This window comes from Oncorhynchus keta, chromosome 15 (genome assembly GCF_023373465.1).
Source record: "Oncorhynchus keta strain PuntledgeMale-10-30-2019 chromosome 15, Oket_V2, whole genome shotgun sequence".
NCBI lineage: Eukaryota > Metazoa > Chordata > Actinopteri > Salmoniformes > Salmonidae > Oncorhynchus > Oncorhynchus keta.
The window spans coordinates 14955839-14978824 of NC_068435.1; positions in this window are offsets into that span (position 1 = coordinate 14955839).

Genomic DNA, 22986 nt, shown 5'->3' on the forward strand with positions numbered 1-22986 from the left:
TCCCCTCGGAGAGTTCATCAATGAGCTTGATGTCTTGATATGCTCCTTTCCTGAGGACGGCTCACCTCTCACAGTTCTGGGCGACTTTAACCTCCCCACGTCTACCTTTGACTCATTCCTCTCTGCCTCCTTCTTTCCACTCCTCTCCTCTTTTGACCTCACCCTCTCACCTTCCCCCCCTACTCACAAGGCAGGCAATACGCTCGACCTCATCTTTACTAGATGCTGTTCTTCCACTAACCTCATTGCAACTCCCCTCCAAGTCTCCGACCACTACCTTGTATCCTTTTCCCTCTCGCTCTCATCTAACACCTCCCACACTGCCCCTACTCGGATGGTATCGCGCCGTCCCAACCTTCGCTCTCTCTCCCCACTACTCTCTCCTCTTCCATCCTATCATCTCTTCCCTCTGCTCATACCTTCTCCAACCCAGAATCTCCTGATTCTGCCTCCTCAACCCTCCTCTCCTCCCTTTCTGCATCCTTTGACTCTCTATGTCCCCTATCCTCCAGGCCGGCGCGGTCCTCCCCTCCTGCCCCGTGGCTCGACAACTCATTGCGAGCTCACAGAACAGGGCTCCGGGCAGCCGAGCGGAAATGGAGGAAAACTCGCCTCCCTGCGGACCTGGCATTCTTTCACTCCCTCCTCTCTACATTTTCCTCCTCTGTCTCTGCTGCTAAAGCCACTTTCTACCACTCTAAATTCCAAGCATCTGCCTCTAACCCTAGGAAGCTCTTTGCCACCTTCTCCTCCCTCCTGAATCCTCCTCCCCTTCCCCCTCCTCCCTCTCTGCAGATGACTTCGTCAACCATTTTGAAAAGAAGGTCGACGACATCCGATCCTCGTTTGCTAAGTCAAACGACACCGCTGGTTCTGCTCACACTGCCCTACCCTGTGCTCTGACCTCTTTCTCCCTCTCTCTCCAGATGAAATCTCGCGTCTTGTGACGGCCGGCCGCCCAACAACCTGCCCGCTCGACCCTATCCCCTCCTCTCTTCTCCAGACCATTTCCGGAGACCTTCTCCCTTACCTCACCTCGCTCATCAACTCATCCCTGACCGCTGGCTACGTCCCTTCCGTCTTCAAGAGAGCGAGAGTTTCACCCATTCTGAAAAAACCTACACTCGATCCCTCCGATGTCAACAACTACAGACCAGTATCCCTTCTTTCTTTTCTCTCCAAAACTCTTGAACGTGCCGTCCTTGGCCAGCTCTCCCGCTATCTCTCTCAGAATGACCTTCTTGATCCAAATCAGTCAGGTTTCAAGACTAGTCATTCAACTGAGACTGCTCTTCTCTGTATCACGGAGGCGCTCCGCACTGCTAAAGCTAACTCTCTCTCCTCTGCTCTCATCCTTCTAGACCTATCGGCTGCCTTCGATACTGTGAACCATCAGATCCTCCTCTCCACCCTCTCCGAGTTGGGCATCTCCGGCGCGGCCCACGCTTGGATTGCGTCCTACCTGACAGGTCGCTCCTACCAGGTGGCGTGGCGAGAATCTGTCTCCTCACCACGCGCTCTCACCACTGGTGTCCCCCAGGGCTCTGTTCTAGGCCCTCTCCTATTCTCGCTATACACCAAGTCACTTGGCTCTGTCATAACCTCACATGGTCTCTCCTATCATTGCTATGCAGACAACACACAATTAATCTTCTCCTTTCCCCCTTCTGATGACCAGGTGGCGAATCGCATCTCTGCATGTCTGGCAGACATATCAGTGTGGATGACGGATCACCACCTCAAGCTGAACCTCGGCAAGACGGAGCTGCTCTTCCTCCCGGGAAGGACTGCCCGTTCCATGATCTCGCCATCACGGTTGACAACTCCATTGTGTCCTCCTCCCAGAGCGCTAAGAACCTTGGCGTGATCCTGGACAACACCCTGTCGTTCTCAACTAACATCAAGGCGGTGGCCCGTTCCTGTAGGTTCATGCTCTACAACATCCGCAGAGTAAGACCCTGCCTCACACAGGAAGCGGCGCAGGTCCTAATCCAGGCACTTGTCATCTCCCGTCTGGATTACTGCAACTCCCTGTTGGTTGGGCTCCCTGCCTGTGCCATTAAACCCCTACAACTCATCCAGAACGCCGCAGCCCGTCTGGTGTTCAACCTTCCCAAGTTCTCTCACGTCACCCCGCTCCTCCGCTCTCTCCACTGGCTTCCAGTTGAAGCTCGCATCCGCTACAAGACCATGGTGCTTGCCTACGGAGCTGTGAGGGGAACGGCACCTCAGTACCTCCAGGCTCTGATCAGGCCCTACACCCAAACAAGGGCACTGCGTTCATCCACCTCTGGCCTGCTCTCCTCCCTACCACTGAGGAAGTACAGTTCCCGCTGAACCCAGTCAAAACTGTTCGCCGCTCTGGCTCCCCAATGGTGGAACACACTCCCTCACGACGCCAGGACAGCGGAGTCAATCACCACCTTCCGGAGACACCTGAAACCCCACCTCTTTAAGGAATACCTAGGATAGGATAAAGTAATCCTTCTCACCCCCCTTAAAAGATTTAGATGCACTATTGTAAAGTGGCTGTTCCACTGGATGTCATAAGGTGAATGCACCAATTTGTAAGTCGCTCTGGATAAGAGCGTCTGCTAAATGACTTAAATGTAAATGTAAATGTAAACACTACAAAACAAACCATGAAGCTAAAGGCTATGTGCCCGAAACAAAGTCAACTTCCCACCAAGAGAGGAGGGAAAAATATCTACCTAAGTATGGTTCCCAATCAGAGACAACGATAGACAGCTGTCCCTGATTGAGAACCATACCTGGTCAAAACATAGAAACACCAAATCATAGAAAGCGAAACATAGAATGCCCACCCCAAATCACACCCTGACCAAACCAAATAGAGACATAAAAAGTATTTCTACAGTCAGGGCGTGACACAGTCTGGAAGAACACCACCGTTTTTTAAACTGTAGTTAATAATACAGTATTTAATTTGTATATACAGTGACTTGCGAATATATTCATCTCCTTTGGCATTTTTCCTATTTTGTTGTCTTATAACCTGGATTTAAAATAGATTTTTGGGGGTTTGTATCATTTGATTTGCACAACATGCTTACCACTTTGAAGATACAAACTCTTTTAGATTGTGAAAAAAAAACTTGAGCGTGCATAACTATTCATACCCCCAAAGTCAATACTTTGTAGAGCCACCTTTTGCAGCAATTACAGCTGCAAGTCTCTTGGGGTATCTCGCGTTAAGACATTAACATGTTTCCCCTTAAACCACTCAAGTGTTGCTTTAGCGGTATGCTTAGGGTCATTGTCCTGTTGGAAGGTGAACCTCCATCCCAGTCTCAAATCTCTGGAAGACTGAAACAGGTTTCCCTCAAGAATTTCCCTGTATTGAGAGCCATCCATCATTCCTTCAATTTTGACCAGTTTCCCAGTCCCTGCCAATGAAAAACATCCCAAAGCATGATGCTGCCACCACCATACTTCACTGTGGGGATGATGTTCTCAGGGTGATGGAGGTTTTGGGTTTGCGCCAGACATAGCGTTTTCCTTGATGGCCAAAAATCTCAATTTTAGTTTCATCTGACCAGAGTACCTTCTTCCATATGTTTGGGGAGTCTCCCACATGCCTTTTGGCGAACACCAAACGTGTTTGCTTATTTTTTTCTTTAAGCAATGGCTTTTTTTCTGTCCACTCTTCCGTAAAGCCCAGCTCTGTGGAGTGTACTGCTTAAAGTGGTCCTATGGACAGATACTCCCATCTCCGCTGTGGAGCTTTGCAGCTCCTTCAAGGTTATCTTTGGTCTCTTTGCTGCCTCTCTGATTAATGCCCTCCTTGTCTAGTCCGTCTAGTCCTTGTCTAGTCCGTAACCCAACCCTGATATGTACTTCTCCACAACTTTGTCCCTTACCAGTTTGGAGAGCTCCTTGGACTTCATGGTGCCGCTTGCTTGGTGGTGTTGCAGACTCTGGGGCCTTTCAGAACAGGTGTATATATACTGAGATCATGTGACAGATCATGTTGCCCCTCTGATTAGTGCCCTCCTTGTCTAGTCTGTGAGTTTTTGTGGGAGGCCCTCTCTTGGCATGTTTGTTGTGGTGCCATATTCATGTGAAACTGTGTGCAACTAATTATGTGACATCTGAAGGTAATTGGTTGCACCAGATCTTATTTAGGGGCTTCATAGCAAAGGGGATGAATACATTTGCACACACCACTTTTGTTATTTTGAAGTTATTTTTTTCATTTCACTTCACCAAATTTGGACTATTTTGTGTATGTCCATTACGTGAAATCCAAATAAAAATCCATTTAAATGACAGGTTGTAATGCAACAAAATAGGAAAACCTCCAAGGCGGATGAATACTTTTGCAAGGCACTGTACCCTGACGATACCCCTCCCCCATATCCCAAATGAGCCACCCGTAGGTGAGAAAACCTACATGCCAAGTATAGGCCATATAATGTGTTCCCTACAGGTTAAAGAAAAGAGCAGGAGTGCTAAACTATCTGTCCCAGTCCACCAGAGCACCAGACGAGGTGCGGAGGAACCAGGCTATGTGGAGTGGCCAGTCCTCTTCTGGCTGTGCCGGGTGTCCCAGTCCCAGACCACCAGAGCACCAGACGAGGTGCGGAGGAACCAGGCTATGTGGAGTGGCCAGTCCTCTTCTGGCTGTGCCGGGTGTCCCAGTCCCATACCACCAGAGCACCAGACGAGGTGCGGAGGAACCAGGCTATGTGGAGTGGCCAGTCCTCTTCTGGCTGTGCCGGGTGTCCCAGTCCCAGACCACCAGAGCACCAGACGAGGTGCGGAGGAACCAGGCTATGTGGAGTGGCCAGTCCTCTTCTGGCTGTGCCGGGTGTCCCAGTCCCAGACCACCAGAGCACCAGACGAGGTGCGGAGGAACCAGGCTATGTGGGGTGGCCAGTCCTCTTCTGGCTGTGCCGGGTGTCCCAGTCCCAGTCCACCAGAGCACCAGACGAGGTGCGGAGGAACCAGGCTATGTGGAGTGGCCAGTCCTCTTCTGGCTGTGCCGGGTGTCCCAGTCCCAGACCACCAGAGCACCAGACGAGGTGCGGAGGAACCAGGCTATGTGGAGTGGCCAGTCCTCTTCTGGCTGTGCCGGGTGTCCCAGTCCCAGTCCACCAGAGCACCAGACGAGGTGCGGAGGAACCAGGCTATGTGGAGTGGCCAGTCCTCTTCTGGCTGTGCCGGGTGTCCCAGTCCCAGACCACCAGAGCACCAGACGAGGTGCGGAGGAACCAGGCTATGTGGGGTGGCCAGTCCTCTTCTGGCTGTGCCGGGTGTCCCAGTCCCAGTCCACCAGAGCACCAGACGAGGTGCGGAGGAACCAGCCTATGTGGAGTGGCCAGTCCTCTTCTGGCTGTGCCGGGTGTCCCAGTCCCAGTCCACCAGAGCACCAAACGAGGTGCGGAGGAACCAGGCTATGTGGGGTGGCCAGTCCTCTTCTGGCTGTGCCGGGTGTCCCAGTCCCAGTCCACCAGAGCACCAAACGAGGTGCGGAGGAACCAGGCTATGTGGGGTGGCCAGTCCTCTTCTGGCTGTGCCGGGTGTCCCAGTCCCAGTCCACCAGAGCACCAAACGAGGTGCGGAGGAACCAGGCTATGTGGGGTGGCCAGTCCTCTTCTGGCTGTGCCGGGTGTCCCAGTCCCAGACCACCAGAGCACCAGACGAGGTGCGGAGGAACCAGGCTATGTGGGGTGGCCAGTCCTCTTCTGTCTGTGCCGGGTGTCCCAGTTCCAGACCACCAGAGCACCAGACGAGGTGCAGAGAAACCAAAGATCACACTTTAACCCAGAGCAAGCAGACCACAGGGAGGTACCACCATTGACCTCTGAGTCTAGGGCTCCCTTATGTGTCTTCCTCCACTCTACAGATCCCAACCCAGCACCAGCACTGATTTCCGGTTCATGTTTTTCCCAGGCCCACAGTCCCAGCACCAGACCGAGCTTCAACTCCTGGTTTTCCAGCACAAAATTCCAACCTGGCGCCAACACCAACCAAGGTTTTCCCAACACCATCACCAAACGTGGATGCTGCACAGACCAACCACAACTGCCAGCGCAGACCCCATCCCTTCCCCCAAAACAAAGGCACAAACACACTGTCAACCAGTAGATTTCATCAAGGAGAAATCCTCCACTTCTATGTCAAAGATAAAACAAAAACACTATAGTAAATACTACGGCAATGTCCACAAAAACACTACAGTAAATACTACAGTAATGTCCACAAAAACACTACAGCAAATACTACAGTAATGTCCACAAAAACACTACAGTAATGTCCACAAAAACACTACAGTAAATACTACAGTAATGACCACAAAAACACTACAGTAAATACTACAGTAATGTCCACAAAAACACTACAGTAATGTCCACAAAAACACTACAGTAAATACTACAGTAATGACCACAAAAACACTACAGTAAATACTACAGTAATGTCCACAAAAACACTACAGTAAACACTACAGTAAATACTACAGTAATGTCCACAAAAACACTACAGTAAATACTACAGTAATGTCCACAAAAACACTACAGTAAATACTAAAGTAATGTCCACAAAAACACTACAGTAAATACTACAGTAATGTCCACAAAAACACTACAGTAAATACTACAGTAATGTCCACAATAACACTACAGTAAATACTAAAGTAATGTCCACAAAAACACTACAGTAAATACTAAAGTAATGTCCACAAAAACACTACAGTAAATACTACAGTAATGTCCACAAAAACACTACAGTAAACACTACAGTAAATACTACAGTAATGTCCACAAAAACACTACAGTAAATACTACAGTAATGTCCACAAAAACACTACAGTAAATACTAAAGTAATGTCCACAAAAACACTACAGTAAATACTACAGTAATGTCCACAAAAACACTACAGTAAACACTACAGTAAATACTACAGTAATGTCCACAAAAACACTACAGTAAATACTACAGTAATGTCCACAAAAACACTACAGTAAACACTACAGTAATGTCCACAAAAACACTACAGTAAATACTACAGTAATTTCCACAAAAACATCAATAGATTACTAAGCAGGACAATACAATGGAGTGCAATACAATATGACTTGATTCATCCCCCTATTATAATGATCAAATTACAACATGTGATACACATGACTCATTTCAGAAAGGGCAGTGGGTGCAAACAATGCTATCAGAGAGACAGTCGTTCACATTCATATTGGCATTATGCCAAATATTTCAAGACATGCTCCAGGTGAATAAAAACACAACTGACAATAAATATAAATATATCTCTTAAAATAATGACTCACTGTAAGTGCTAATACCATCTAGGCCCTAACCAGGTTTCAGGAAAGAAAGATGACACGTCAGAGACAAGAATCCAATTCAGTCATCCAGACAGTCAGTCAATACATCGACACAGACCATAAAAACGAATGCAAACAACAACCAACCATCAATAACTTACACCCATCTGTCACGCCCTGGCCATAGAGAGGCTTTTATTCTCTATTTTGTTTAGGCCAGGGTGTGACTAGGGTGGGCATTCTAGTTTCTTTATTTCTATGTTTTCTATTTCTTTGTGTTTGGCCGGGTGTGGTTCTCAATCAGAGGCAGCTGTCTATCATTGTGTCTGATTGAGAATCATACTTAGGCAGCTTTTTCCCAACTGTGTTTTGTGGGTAGATGTTTTCTGTTTTGTGTTTCTGCACCAGACCGACCTGGTTCGTTTTGTTCCACTTTGTTATTTTGTGTCAGTGGTCAGTTTGAATAAATTATCATGAACACGTACCACGCTGCGCTTTGGTCCTCTTCTTCAGACGAGCGTTACACAATCTCACAATTAAATCTACTGTGAGAATAGAGAGAGAAAAAGAGGGAGAGAGATATCAAAAGGAACATAATATTTGACATACGAATTATGATCTGGCTAAAAATACTTGAACCAGTTACAGAACCCATTGCCCTTTGTGGTTGTTAGGTCTGGGGTCCGCTCACCAACCAAGAATTCACAAAACGGACCAACACCAAATTGAGACTCTGCATGCACAATCCTGCAAAAATATCCTCTGTGTACAACGTAAAACACCAAATAATGCATGCAGAGCAGAATTAGGCCAATACCCGCTAATTATCAAAATCCAGAAAAGAGACATTGAATTCTACAACCACCTAAAAGGAAGCAATTCCCAAACATACCAAAGCCATCACCTACAGGGAAATACACCTGGAGAAGAGTCCCCTAAGCAAGCTGGTCCTGGAGCTCTGTTCACAGACACAAACAGAGCCCCAGGACAGCAACACAATTAGACCCAACCAAATCATGAGAAATCAAAAAGATAATTACTTGACACATTGGAAAGAATTTACCAAAAAACAGCAAACTAGTATGCTAATTGGCCCTAAACAGAGAGTACATAGTGGCAGAATACCTGACCACTGTGACTGACCCAAAGTTAAGGAAATCTTTGACTATGTACAGACTCCGTGAGCATTGCCTTGCTTTTGAGGAAGGCAGCCGAAGGCAGACCTGGCCTTCAAGAGAAGAAAGGCTATGTGCACACTGCCCACAAAATGAGATGGAAACTGAGTTGCACTTCCTAACCTCCTGCCAAATGTATGACCATATTAGAGACACATATTTCCCTCAGATTACACAGACCCACAAAGAATTTGAAAACAAATCACATTTTGATAAACTCCCATATCTATTGGGTGAAAAACCACAGTGTGCCATCACAGCAGCAAGATGTGTGACCTGTTGCCACAAGAAAAGGGCAACCATTGATGAACAAACACCATTGTAAATATAACCTATATTTATGTTTATTTATTTTCCCATTCGTACTTTAACTATTTTCACATCATTACAACACTGTATATATGCATAATATGACTTTTGAAATGCCTTTATTATTTTGGAACGTTTGTAAGTGTAATGTTTAATGTTCATTCTTTATTGTTTATTTCACTTTTGTTTATTGTCTATTTCACTTGCTTTGGAAATGTAAACATACGTTTCCCATGCCAATAAAGCCCTTAAATTGAACTGAATTGAGAGAGAGAGAGAGAGAGAGAGAGAGAGAGAGAGAGAGAGAGAGAGAGAGAGAGAGAGAGAGAGAGAAAGAAAGAGAGAGGGAGGGAGGGGAGAGAGAAGGGGAGTGGGAGGGGGAGGGGATGAGAGAGAGAGAGAGAGAGAGAGAGAGAGAGAGAGAGAAAGAAAGAAAGAAAGAAAGAAAGAAAGAAAGAAAGAAAGAAAGAAAGAAAGAAAGAAAGAAAGAAAGAAAGAAAGAAAGAAAGAAAGAAAGGGAGGGGATGAGAAAGAAGGAGGGAGGGAGGGAGGGAGGGAGGGGGGATGAGAGAAAGAGAGAGAGAACTCACTCCACTCACTGCCTCCAAAGACACCAACCCAAACAACCAGAACAGGATAAGCTATCTTGTTTTATTAATGTTCCCGTGCCTTCTCCTAGTCAGGTACAGAGTATTACTCTGTGGGAGGATTACTGGAAGGCTTGAAAAAGTCCAAAATACATTTGACAGTAAAGAAGCTTTTTTATTTACTTCCATTGTCCTCCTAGAATTTCTCAATATCTCTACTTCAGTTTGTTTGCTCCTCATTTCATGCACCTTGGTTAGAGAGTGAGGTAGCGACAGTGCTCCCTTTGCAGATTACTGGAAGACAGTAAAGCAATGTCACAATGGTATTGATGAGGTCATGTTCAGGGGAGAGAGCAGAAGTCCGTGACTCCCAGCCAGGCCCTTATCCAGCCACTGAGAAGACCATGTTAGTGCCACAAATGACACCCTATTCCCTAGTGCACTACTCTTGACCAGAGAGCTCTATGTGCCCTGGTCAAAAGTAGTGCACTATAGTACTTTCAGAAAATTGTCACACCCCTTGACTGTTTCCCACATTTTGTTGTGTGACAGCCTGAATATAAAATGTATTAAATTGACGTTGTAGTTACTCCAAAATACTAACTTAAATGAGTGAAAAGAAGGATATTCCAAAAAGGCACTAAAGTAATGACAAAGGAATTAACTTTTGTCCTTAATACAACGTGTCTGCATCATGTTATGGATATGCTTGTCATTGGAAAGGACTGGGGACATTTTCAGGATAAAAGTAAATGGAATGTAGCTAAGCACAGGCAAAATCCTAGAGGAAAAACATGGTTCAGTCTGGCTTCCAACAGACACTGGGAGATAAATTCACCTTTCAGCAGGAAAATAAACTTAAACACAAAGCCAAATCTACACTTGTCACGCCCTGGTCGAAGTATTTTGTGTTTATCTTCATTTATTTGGTCAGGCCAGGGTGTGACATGGGTTTTTGTATGTGCTGTGTATGTAGTGGGATTGTAGCTTAGTGGGGTGTTCTAGGTAAGTCTATGGCTGTCTGAAGTGGTTCTCAATCAGAGGCAGGTGTTTATCGTTGTCTCTGATTGGGAACCATATTTAGGCAGCCATATTCTTTGGTTGTGTTGTGTGTGATTGTCCTTAGTGTCCTTGTCTGTGTTAGTTTACACAAAGTATAGGCTGTTTCGGTTTTTGTTATTTTTTTTAATAACGGTTTTTATTGTTTTGTAGTGTTTGGGGTTTTTCGTGTCTACGTTGTTTATTAAACATGGATCTCAATCTACACGCTGCAGTTTGGTCCGACTCTCCTTCACCACATGAAAACTGTTACAGAATCACCCACCACAAACGGACCAAGCAGCGTGTCAACAGGCAGTAGCCACAGGAGAGGCAGCAGCAGCAGCAGCAGCTGCAGTGGGAGAGGCTGCACTACCTGAAGAAATGGACATGGGAGGACGAACTGGACGGTAAAGGACCCTGGGCTCAGCCAGGAGAATATTGCCGCCCCAAGGCCGAGCTGGAGGCAGCAAAAGCAGAGAGGCGGCATTATGAGGAACTAGCACGGCAGAGCGGATGGAAGCCCGAGAGTCAGCCCCCCAAAAAATATTGGGGGGGGTCTCACAGGGAGTATGGCTACGCCAGGTAGGAGACCTGAGCCAACTTCCTGTGGTTACCGGGGGGCTAGAGAGACCGGGCAGGCACCGTGTTATGCTGTGGAGCGCACGGTGTCCCCAGCGCGGGTGCACAGCCCGGTGCGGTACATTCCAGCTCCGCGTATCGGCCGGGCTAGAGTGCCAGCCGGGCACCAACAGTGCCAGCACCACTCATCAGGCCTACAGTGCGCCTCGCCTCTCCTGCGCTGTTGGAGTCTCCCGCCTCTCCAGCGCTGCCGGAGCCTCCCGCCTGTTCAGCGCAGCTAGAGCCTTCTTCCTCTACAGCGCTGCTGGAGTCTCCTGTCTGTTCAGCGCAGCCAGAGCTGTCAGCCTGCATGGAGCAGTCAGAGCTGTTAGTCTGCATGGAGCAGCCAGAGCTGTCAGTCTGCAAGGAGCTGTCAGTCTGCAAGGAGCTGCAGGTCTGCAAGGTGCTGCCAGCCTGCATGGAGCAGCCAGAGCTGCCAGTCTGCAAGGAGCTGCCAGTCTGCAAGGAGCTGCCAGCCTGCATGGAGCAGCCAGAGCTGCCAGCCTGCATGGAGCAGTCGGAGCTGCCAGTCTGCAAGGAGCTGCCAGTCTGCAAGGTGCTGCCAGCCTGCATGGAGCAGCCAGAGCTGCCAGTCTGCAAGGAGCTGCCAGTCTGAAAGGTGCTGCCAGCCTGCATGGAGTTGTCAGAGCTGCCAGCCTGCATGGAGCAGTCAGAGATGTCAGTCTGCATGGAGCAGCCAAAGCTGTCAGTCTGCATGGAGCAGCCAGAGCTGTCAGTCTGCAAGGTGCTGCCAGCCTGCATGGAGCAGCCAGAGCTGTCAGTCTACATGGAGCAGCCAGAGATGTCAGTCTGCATGGAGCAGTCAGAGCTGCCAGTCTGCAAGGAGCTGCCAGTCTGCAAGGAGCTGCCAGTCTGCAAGGAGCTGCCAGTCTGCACGGAGCCGCCAGAGCTGCTAGTCTGTAAGAAGCCGCCAGAGCTGTCAGCCTACATGGAGCCGCCAGTCAGCGTGGAGCAGTCAGAGCCGCCAGTCAGCGTGGAGCAGCCAGATCTTCCAGATCTGCCAGTCAACCAGGCTCTTCCAGATCTGCCAGTCAACCAGGCTCTTCCAGATCTGCCAGACAACCAGGCTCTTCCAGATCTGCCAGACAACCAGGCTCTTCCAGATCTGCCAGACAACCAGGCTCTTCCAGATCTGCCAGACAACCAGGCTCTTCCAGATCTGCCAGTCAACCAGAATCCTCCAGATCTGCCAGTCAACCAGAATCCTCCAGATCTGCCAGTCAACCAGAATCCTCCAGATCTGCCAGTCGGCCAGGATCTGCCAGTCGGCCAGGATCCGCCAGATCCGCCAGTCAGCCAGGATCTGCCAGTCAGCCAGGATCTGCTGAAACTACCAGCCAGCCAGGATCTGGTAGATCTATCTACCTGCCTGAGCTTCCTCTCACTCCTGAGCTTCCTCTCACTCCTGAGCTTCCTCTCACTCCTGAGCTTCCTCTCACTCCTGAGCTTCCTTTCACTCCTGAGCTTCCTTTCACTCCTGAGCTTCCTTTCACTCCTGAGCTTCCTTTCACTCCTGAGCTTCCTTTCACTCCTGAGCTTCCTTTCACTCCTGAGCTTCCTTTCACTCCTGAGCTTCCTTTCACTCCTGAGCTTCCTTTCACTCCTGAGCTTCCCCTCAGTCCCGAGCTGCCCCTCAGTCCCAATCTGCTCCTCAGTCCAGTGGGGTTCTGGGTGAGGACTACTAGGTCATGGTCGGCGGCGAGGGTGGACTATCCAAGGACGCGAGGAGGAGGGACTAAGACAGTGTTTGAGTGGAGTCCACGTCCCGCGCCGGAGCCGCCACCATGGATAGACGCCCACCCGGACCCTCCCTATTGTTTTGAGGTGCGTTCGGGAGTCCGCACCTTAGGGGGAGGTTCTGTCACGCCCTGGTCGAAGTATTTTGTGTTTATCTTCATTTATTTGGTCAGGCCAGGGTGTGACATGGGTTTTTGTATGTGCTGTGTATGTAGTGGGATTGTAGCTTAGTGGGGTGTTCTAGGTAAGTCTATGGCTGTCTGAAGTGGTTCTCAATCAGAGGCAGGTGTTTATCGTTGTCTCTGATTGGGAACCATATTTAGGCAGCCATATTCTTTGGTTGTGTTGTGGGTGATTGTCCTTAGTGTCCTGGTGTTCTGTGTTAGTTTACACAAAGTATAGGCTGTTTCGGTTTTCGTTACGTTTATTGTTTTGTAGTGTTTGTGTTTTTTCGTGTCTACGTTGTTTATTAAACATGGATCGCAATCTACACGCTGCAGTTTGGTCCAACTCTCCTTCACCACATGAAAACCGTTACAACACTAGAGTTACCAAGACGACATGGAATGCTCCTGAGTGGCCGAATTACAGTTTTGACTTAAATCTGATAGAAAATCTATGGCAAGACTTTAACATTACTGTCTAGCAATGATCAACCACCAACATGACAGACCTCGAAGAATTTAAAAAAGAATAATGGGCAAATATCGTACAGTGCAGGTGTACAAAGCTCTTAGCAACTAACCCCAAAAGACCCACAGCTGTAATCGCTTTAAACGCTGCCAAAGTTGTTGCTCAGGGGGTGAATACTTACCTAATCACAATGTGTTTTTTCATTAGTTTCAATTTCTTTTTAAAAATGATCTTCCGCTTAAACATGACAGAGTAATTTGTGTAGATCGTTGACAAAAAAATTACAATTAAATCCATTTTAACACAACTTTGTAACACAACAACATTTGTGAATACTTTCTGAAGGCCCTGCAATATATAGGGAATAGGGTGCCATGTGGGACTCACCAGCCTGTACTACACTCCATCTGCTGAATTTCAGTCATCAGCCAATAGACAATGTGGGTGTGTGAAAGGTATTTATGAAATCCAAAATAGCAAATACTGTACATGTTTATAGCACACATGTTGTTGAGAATCACATGTTTTTTTTTTTGCGAGAGGAGAAGCATAAACAGATGTTTCAGCTTGATAACCAGTCCTGCGTAGGAGTATGTATAGCATCACATGAGAGAGAAATCAGAGCAGGAAGGACTGCAGATGTCCAAGTGTGAATATCTATCTGAGCATCTGTCTTTTCATTGTTTGTCAACAATGTGTTCGGCTCCTGAGTGGTGCAGCAGTCTAAGGCACTGCACCTCAGTGCTATGGGCATCACTACGGGCACCTGTTACAACTTCCGCCGAGGTCGGTCTCTCTCCTTGTTCAGGCGGCGTTCGGGCAGTCGACGTCACCAGTCTTCTAGCCATCGCCGATCCATCTTTAATTTTCCATTTGTTTTGTCTTGTTTTCCTGCACACCTGGTTTGCATTCTCTCATTACTCATCTTGCATAAAACCCTCTGTTTCCCCCATGTCTGTGTGTGGAATTGTTATATGTAAATGTATGTGTACTCCAGGCTGGTTTGTGCCGGGTTATTGTAACCCGGTGTGTGTTTAGTTTTCTTAGTACCGTGTTTGGTTCGCGTCAATAAAGGGCTCCATTTGCTCCCCATTTCTGCTCCCTGCGACTTCCCTGCAGCCAGTTACGCACTCCTTTACAGCACCCTGGTTCGAATCCAGGCTGTATCTCAACCGGCTGTGATTGGGAGTCCCATAGGGCAGCACACTATTGGCCCAGCATTGTCCGGGTTTGGCCAGTGTAGGCCGCCATTGTAAACAACAATTTGTTCTTAACTGACTTGCCTAGTTAAACTACAATATATATATATATATATATATGTTTCTCAATATGTTCTGTTCTTGGAACATAATTTCACCACTTCTCTTTAAGTGATAATGCCCTAGAAGCCGGTGTTGGGAGAATATATTGGCACAGGTGTTGTTAGCCCCGAGACTCAGTCAAGGGCTGGCAAATTGTGCCAATATATCCTCCAAGCACCAGCTTCAAGGGCATTATCACTTTTATACAACAGGTTACCAACATGTTCAAATAATGATTGACATATTTTAGTTAACTTTATTTTGATGAATTTATTCATACTATTTCATCCTTCCACAAGATATAGTCTCGACACAAATCTAGGATTGCTACCCACACCGGCTGGTCGTTAGTTCTTTTGGTTCGGTTGCCAGAAAAGCGACTCAGTCCTTCAGACTTTTTGTTTTGTATTTATGGACGCGACCCAGTCGTTCAGTCTTTTTCTTCTGTATTTATGGATGCGATTCAGTCCTTCTGTCACGTTCTGACCTTTATTTCCTTTGTTTTGTATTTATTTAGTATGGTCAGGGCGTGAGTTGGGTGGGCAGTCTATGTTTGTTTTTCTACGTTTTGGGGTATTTCTATGTTTCGGCCTAATATGGTTCTCAATCAGAGGCAGGTGTCATTATTTGTCTCTGATTGAGAATCATACTTAGGTAGCCTGGGTTGCACTGTTTGTTTGTGGGTGATTGTCTATGTTGATGGCTTGTTTCAGCGCAGCTCACATTAGCTTCACGGTTGTTGTCTCTGCCTGGCCGGTTCCCCTCTTTCCACTGGGATTCTCTGCCTCTAACTCTATTACAGGGGCTGAGTCACTGGCTTACTGGGGCTCTCTCATGCCGTCCCTGCAGGGGGTGCGTCACCTGAGTGGGTTGATTCACTGTTGTGGTCATCCTGTCTGGGTTGCCCCCCCCCCCTCCACTTGGGCTGTGCCGTGGTGGAGATCTTTGTGGGCTATACTCAGCCTTGTCTCAGGATGGTAAGTTGGTGGTTGAAGATATCCCTCTAGTGGTGTGGGGGCTGTGCTTTGGCAAAGTGGGTGGGGTTATATCCTTCCTGTTTGGCCCTGTCCGGGGTGTCCTCGGATGGGGCCACAGTGTCTCCTGTCCCCTCCTGTCTCAGCCTCCAGTATTTATGCTGCAGTAGTTTGTGTCGGGGGGCTAGGGTCAGTTTGTTATATCTGGAGTACTTCTCCTGTCCTATTCGGTGTCCTGTTTGAATCTAAGTGTGCGTTCTCTAATTCTCTCCTTCTTTCTTTCTCTCTCTCTGAGGACCTGAGCCCTAGGACCATGCCCCAGGACTACCTGACATGATGACTCCTTGCTGTCCCCAGTCCACCTGGCCATGCTGCTGCTCCAGTTTCAACTGTTCTGCCTTACTATTATTCGACCATGCTGGTCATTTATGAACATCTTGGCCATGTTCTGTTATAATCTCCACCCGGCACAGCCAGAAGAGGTCGGACCACCCCACATATGCTCTCTCTAATTCTCTCTTTCTTTCTCTCTCTCGGAGGACCTGAGCCCTAGGACTGTGCCCCAGGACTACCTGACATGATGACTCCTTGCTGTCCCCGGTCCACTTGACTGTGCTGCTGCTCCAGTTTCAACTGTTCTGCCTTACTATTATTCGACCATGCTGGTCATTTATGAACATTTGAACATCTTGGCCATGTTCTGTTATAATCTCCACCCGGCACAGCCAGAAGAGGACTGGCCACCCCACATAGCCTGGTTCCTCTCTAGGTTTCTTCCTAGGTTTTGACCTTTCTTGGGAGTTTTTCCTAGCCACCGTGCTTCTACACCTGCATTGCTTGCTGTTTGGGGTTTTAGGCTGGGTTTCTGTACAGCACTTTGAGATATCAGCTGATGTACGAAGGGCTATATAAATAAATTTGATTTGATTTTGTTTACTGTTTTTGTATAGTGTTTCAGTGTTCAGTTCTTTCTTTAATTAAACATTCAACATGAACACATATCACGCTGCATATTGGTCCTCCGATCCTTCTCCCCTCTCCTCTTCAGATGAAGAGGAGGACGACTGTGACACCTTCAATCTTTTTGTTCTGTATTTATGGACGCAACCCAGTCGTTCAGTATTTTTGTTCAGTATCTATGGACGCAACCCAGTCGTTTGTTCTAAATGTTCCATTTCCATACTGGCTGGCAATGTTCTTATCCCTTGCTTACTAGCTAGCCAACTACGGCTAACTTGCAGTCACATCAATCAGTGCAGCCAGAATAACCACAGTAGCTGCATTTGCATTTGTTTAAGATGTTTTCTAGTGATATTTATTTGTACACATCCATAACAATGAGCTAATGAGGCACGATTTCGCCCGACATAGAAAATGTGCTCTCTCGTTAGGACACTGTTGTTCAGAGGAGCTAGCCAACACAGCTAACACAATCACTTCAAACTGAAGCTGGAAAGACTGAAAACTAGCTGAACTTCGTTTCAGTTGACCTTTTTTCAATTGACCTTTTTAAATGTTTTATATATACATATATTATGCCATCTGATTCATGATTTCGACTTGCTGAGAAAAGCTGCCTGTCTGTCTCATCCTGACTCCCAACACATTCATTACTATGGGACAGCTGGAGATCGAATTTGAATATTGGAAACAATGTTGCAAATGTCGAAGAGACAGCAAGGTTTATACAAATCTCCACTGTTGTCCTACAATCTAAGCTAGATGCCCTCAATCTCACACAAATCATCAAGGAACCCACCAGGTACAACCCTAAATCTTTAAACATGGGCACCCTCATAGATATTATCCTGACCAACTTGCCCTCCAAATACACCTCTGCGGTTTTCAACCAGGATCTCAGCGATCACTGCCTCATTGCCTGCATCCATTATGAGTCCGCGGTCAAACAACCACCCCACATCACTATCAAACGCTCCCTAAAACACATCTGCGTGCAGTCCTTTCTAATCAACCTGGCCCGGGTATCCTGGAAGGATATTGACCTCATCATGTCAGTTGAAGATGCCTGGATGTTCTTTAAAAGTAATTTCCTCACCATCTTAACTAAGCATGCCCCTATCAAAAAATGTGGAACTAAGAATAGATACAGCCCTTGGTTCACTCCAGACTTGACTGCCCTCGACCAGCACAAAAACATCCTGTGGCGTACTGCACTAGCATCGAATAGCCCCCGCGATAAACAACTTTACAGGGAAGTTAGGAACCAATACACGCAGTCAGTTAGGAGAGCAAAGGCTAGCTTTTTCAAAGAGAAATTTGCATCCTGTTGCTCTAACTTCAAAAAGTTCTGGGACACTGTAAAGTCCATGGAGAATAAGATCACCTCCTACCAGCTGCCCACTGCACTGAGGCTAGGAAACACTGTCACCACCGATAAATCCACGATAATTGAGCATTTCAATAAGCATTTCTCTACGGCTGGCCATGCTTTCCTCCTGGCTACCCCAACCCCAGCCAACAGCTCTGCATCCCCCACAGCTACTTGCCCAAGCCTCCTCAGCTTCTCCATCACCCAAATCCAGATAGCAGATGTTCTGAAAGAGCTGCTAAACCTGGCCGTAAAAATGATCTGGGTTAGACAATTTGGACCCTCTCTTCCTAAAATTATCCACTGCCATTGTTGCACTGTTATAGACCTATATCCATCTTGCCTGCCTTTATAAAGTCTTCGAAAGGCAAGCTAACAAACAGATAACTGACCATTTCGAATCCCACCGTACCTACTCCGCTGTGCAATCCGGTTTCCGAGCTGGTCATGGGTGCACCTCAGCCACGCTCAAGGTTCTAAACGATATCATAACCACCATTGATAAAAGACAGTACTGCCGTCTCCATCGACCTTGGCAAGTCTTTCGACTCTGTCAATCACCGTATTCTTATCGGCAGACTCAACAGCCTTGGTTTCTCAAATGACTGCCTTGCCTGGTTCACCAACTACTTCTCAGATAGAGTTCAGTGTGTCAAATCGGAGGGCCTGTTGTCCGGACCTCTGGCAGTCTCTATGGGGTACCACAGGGTTCAATTCTCAGGCCGAATCTTTTCTCTGTATATATCAATGATGTCTCTCTTGCTACGGGTGATTCCTTGATCCACCTCTATGCAGATGACACCATTCGGTATACATCTGGCCCTTCTTTGGACACTGTGTTAACAAACCTCCAAACGAGCTTCAATGCCATACAACACACCTTCAGTGGCCTCCAACTGATCTTAAACGCTAGTGAAACTAAGTGCATGCTCTTCAACCGATTGCTGTCCGCACTGACCTGCCCGACTAGCATCACTACTCTGGATGGTTCTTAGAATATGTGGACAACTACAAATAACTAGGTGTCTGGCAAGACTGTAAACTCTCTTTCCAGACTCATATTAAGCATCTCCAATCCAAAATTAAATCTAGAATCGGCTTCCTATTTCGTAACAAGGCCTCCTTCACTCATGCTGCCAAACATACCCTCGTAAACCTGACTATCCTACCGATCCTCGACTTTGGCGATGTCATTTACAAAATAGCCTCCAACACTCTACTCAAGAACAGGATGCATTCAATCACAGTGCCATCTGTTTTGTCACCAAAGCCCCATATACCACCCACCACTGCGACCTGTATGCTCTCGTTGGCTGGCCCTCGCTACATAATCATCGCCAGACCCACTGGCTCCAGGTCATCTATAAGTCTTTGCTAGGTAAATCTCCGCCTTATCTCAGCTCACTGGTCACCATAGCAACACCCACCCGTAGCACGCTCTCCAGTAGGTATATCTCACTGGTCATCTCCAAAGCCAACACCTCCTTTGGCCTCCTTTCCTTCCAGTTCTCTGCTGCCAATGACTGGAACGAATTGCAAAAATCGCTGAAGTTGGAGACTTATCTCTTATATATCCCTCACTAACTCTTATCCCTCACTAACTTTAAGCATCAGCTATCTGAGCAGCTTACCAATCGCTGCAGCTGTACATAGCCCATCTGTAAATAGCCCATCCAACTACCTACCTCATCCCCATATTGTTTTCATTTACTTTTTGCTCTTTTGCACACCATTATTTCCACTTGCACATCTTCATCTACACATCCATCAGTTCAGTTTTCATTTTCTAAATTGTAATTACTTCACTACTATGGCCTATTTATTGCCTTACCTTCTTACTCCATTTGCACACACTGTATATAGATTTGTCTATTGTGTTTTTGATTGTACTTTTGTTTATCCTATGAACTGAACTGTCTGGGTAATAACTGAACTGTCTCTCTGGGGAATGACTGAACTGTGTCTCTCTAGGTAATGACTGAACACTGTCTCTCTGGGTAATGACTGAACTGTCTCTCTGGGTAATGACTGAACTGTCTCTCTGGGTAATGACTGAACTGTGTCTCTCTGGGTAATGACTGAACTGTGTCTCTCTAGGTAATGACTGAACACTGTCTCTCTGGGTAATGACTGAACTGTCTCTCTGGGTAATGACTGAACTGTGTCTCTCTGGGTAATGACTGAACTGTGTCTCTCTAGTAATGACTGAACACGGTCTCTCTGGGTAATGACTGAACTGTCTCTCTGGGTAATGACTGAACTGTGTCTCTCTGGGTAATGACTGAACTGTGTCTCTCTGGGTAATGACTGAACTGTGTCTCTCTGGATAATGACTTAACTGTGTCTCTGGGTAATGACTGAACTGTGTCTCTCTGGATAATGACTTAACTGTGTCTCTGGGTAATGACTGAACTGTGTCTCTCTGGGTAATGACTGAACTGTGTCTCTCTGGGTAATGACTGAACTGTGTCTCTCTGGATAATGACTTAACTGTGTCTCTGGGTAATGACTGAACTGTGTCTCTCTGGATAATGACTTAACTGTGTCTCTGGATAATGACTTAACTGTGTCTCTCTGGGTAATGACTGAACTGTGTCTCTCTGGATAATGACTTAACTGTGTCTCTGGGTAATGACTGAACTGTGTCTCTCTGGATAATGACTTAACTGTGTCTCTGGGTAATGACTGAACTGTGTCTCTCTGGATAATGACTTAACTGTGTCTCTGGATAATGACTTAACTGTGTCTCTCTGGGTAATGACTGAACTGTCTCTCTGGATAATGACTTAACTGTGTCTCTCTGGGTAATGACTGAACTGTGTCTCTCTGGATAATGACTTAACTGTGTCTCTGGGTAATGACTGAACTGTGTCTCTCTGGATAATGACTTAACTGTGTCTCTGGGTAATGACTGAACTGTGTCTCTCTGGGTAATGACTGAACTGTGTCTCTAAGAGCTATTGTGTAAATTCCCTTCTTGTTATTTGGTCTCTCTCTGTGGTTGGTTGGTGTTGTTTGATGGTGTGGTTGGTTGGTTGGTTTGGTTGGTTGGTTGGTGTGGTTAGTGTGGTTGTTTGGTTGGTTGGTTTGGTTGGTTGGTTGGTGTGGTTGGTGTGTTTGGTTGGTTCTAGTGGTTGGTTGGTTGGATGGATGGATGGATGGATAGTGTGGTTAGTTGTGTGGTTGGTTGGTTGGTTGGTTGATTGGTGTGGTTAGTTTGTTTGTTTGTTTGCTATGGGGTGTGCATTCTATCATTATACAATTGGAATAGGAGAGTGTATAAAAACAGACCATTGCTGTAGATGTGTAACAGGTGTGGTTTTGGTCTGATGTTATCATTATTGTAAATCCCTCCATGAGAGCATTTGGTGAAAGTTTGATTGGCATATTTATCTATTATTAAAGCAGGCTGTCTTCCTCTCCTCTCTCTCCCTTTATAATAATAATCTGACAGTGACATGTACAGATAATCACAATATTAGTTTCATAATGCAGATGTGATTACATGCCCATCTCATTTACATCCACATTATACATCCACATTATAGAAAGATGATCTGTCTGTACTTTGTGATTTGGACACCTACAGAGTGATATAAAATCTTACCTCGGTGCCCTCCATGTCACTGTCGTAAATATATTTTTATCAAGCGGTGCAGTAATAGTCAGCTTGTCAATAATCTTGGACTAAATCTATTGCTCCTTTATTTGTTCTCACCAGTGGCAGACAGAACCAAATGTGATTAAGATTATATGGTGTGTTTTCAGACACCTTGATTCAATGAACATCTACTGTGTCTATGCAGACAGACAGGCAGACTTGGGAGCTATCATGTAGTTGGAAGATACCACAAGAGGCTTGGTAGAGGGAATTGGGCACTACAATTAGCCTTTACATTCCCACATCTTGTTCTTCTTGTCAATTCATGTCAACAACTTTATGTTTGAGTGCTGAGTACTTGAAGGCTACTATGCCACATACACTGTGAAGGAGAGACATATGTTTCATTCTCCAGCCATGTGTTTTTTATAAGTACTTTTCTAGATATTTATTTCTCAGTTCCTCTTGTAAAGCCTTTTAGATGACAAGGTATCAGCCAGCCTGTTACAATTGGTGTCAAAAGTGGAATTACCCCCTATTCTTTGTCAAGACTGAGGTTCCAGGATAGACTGAATCAACAGCCAGTGATCAATCCCTTCCTGGGGATGCAGACCAGCAGTAGAAGTCCACTAACCACACTGCCAGTATTCCAGAATCTGGAGGGGAAGTGGTCATGTGGGACTTTTCGGTCAGTATGGACTATGGCATGGTGAAGGTGGAACAGTAATTCAATTCAAGTGAGCTCGATGGCAACTACGCGATTGGTTGTGTCTCCTCCTTTGTCTCACTGACTCAAGCTTTGTGAGACTGGAGAAGGGAGAGGACATTGTGAGACTGGAGAAGGGGAGGACATTGTGAGACTGGAGAAGGGGGGGATATTGTGAGACTGGAGAAGGGAGAGGACTTTGTGAGACTGGAGAAGGGAGAGGACATTGTGAGACTGGAGAAGGGAGAGGACATTGTGAGACTGGAGAAGGGGAGGATATTGTGAGACTGGAGAAGGGAGAGGACATTGTGAGACTGGAGAAGGAGAGGACATTGTGAGACTGGAGAAGGGAGAGGACATTGTGAGACTGGAGAAGGGAGAGGACATTGTGAGACTGGAGAAGGGAGAGGACATTGTGAGACTGGAGAAGGGGAGAATATTGTTTGACTGGAGAAGGGAGAGGACATTGTGAGACTGGAGAAGGGGAGGATATTGTGAGACTGGAGAAGGGAGAGGACATTGTGAGACTGGAGAAGGGGAGGATATTGTGAGACTGGAGAAGGGAGAGGACATTGTGAGACTGGAGAAGGGAGAGGACATTGTGAGACTGGAGAAGGGAGAGGACATTGTGAGACTGGAGAAGGAGA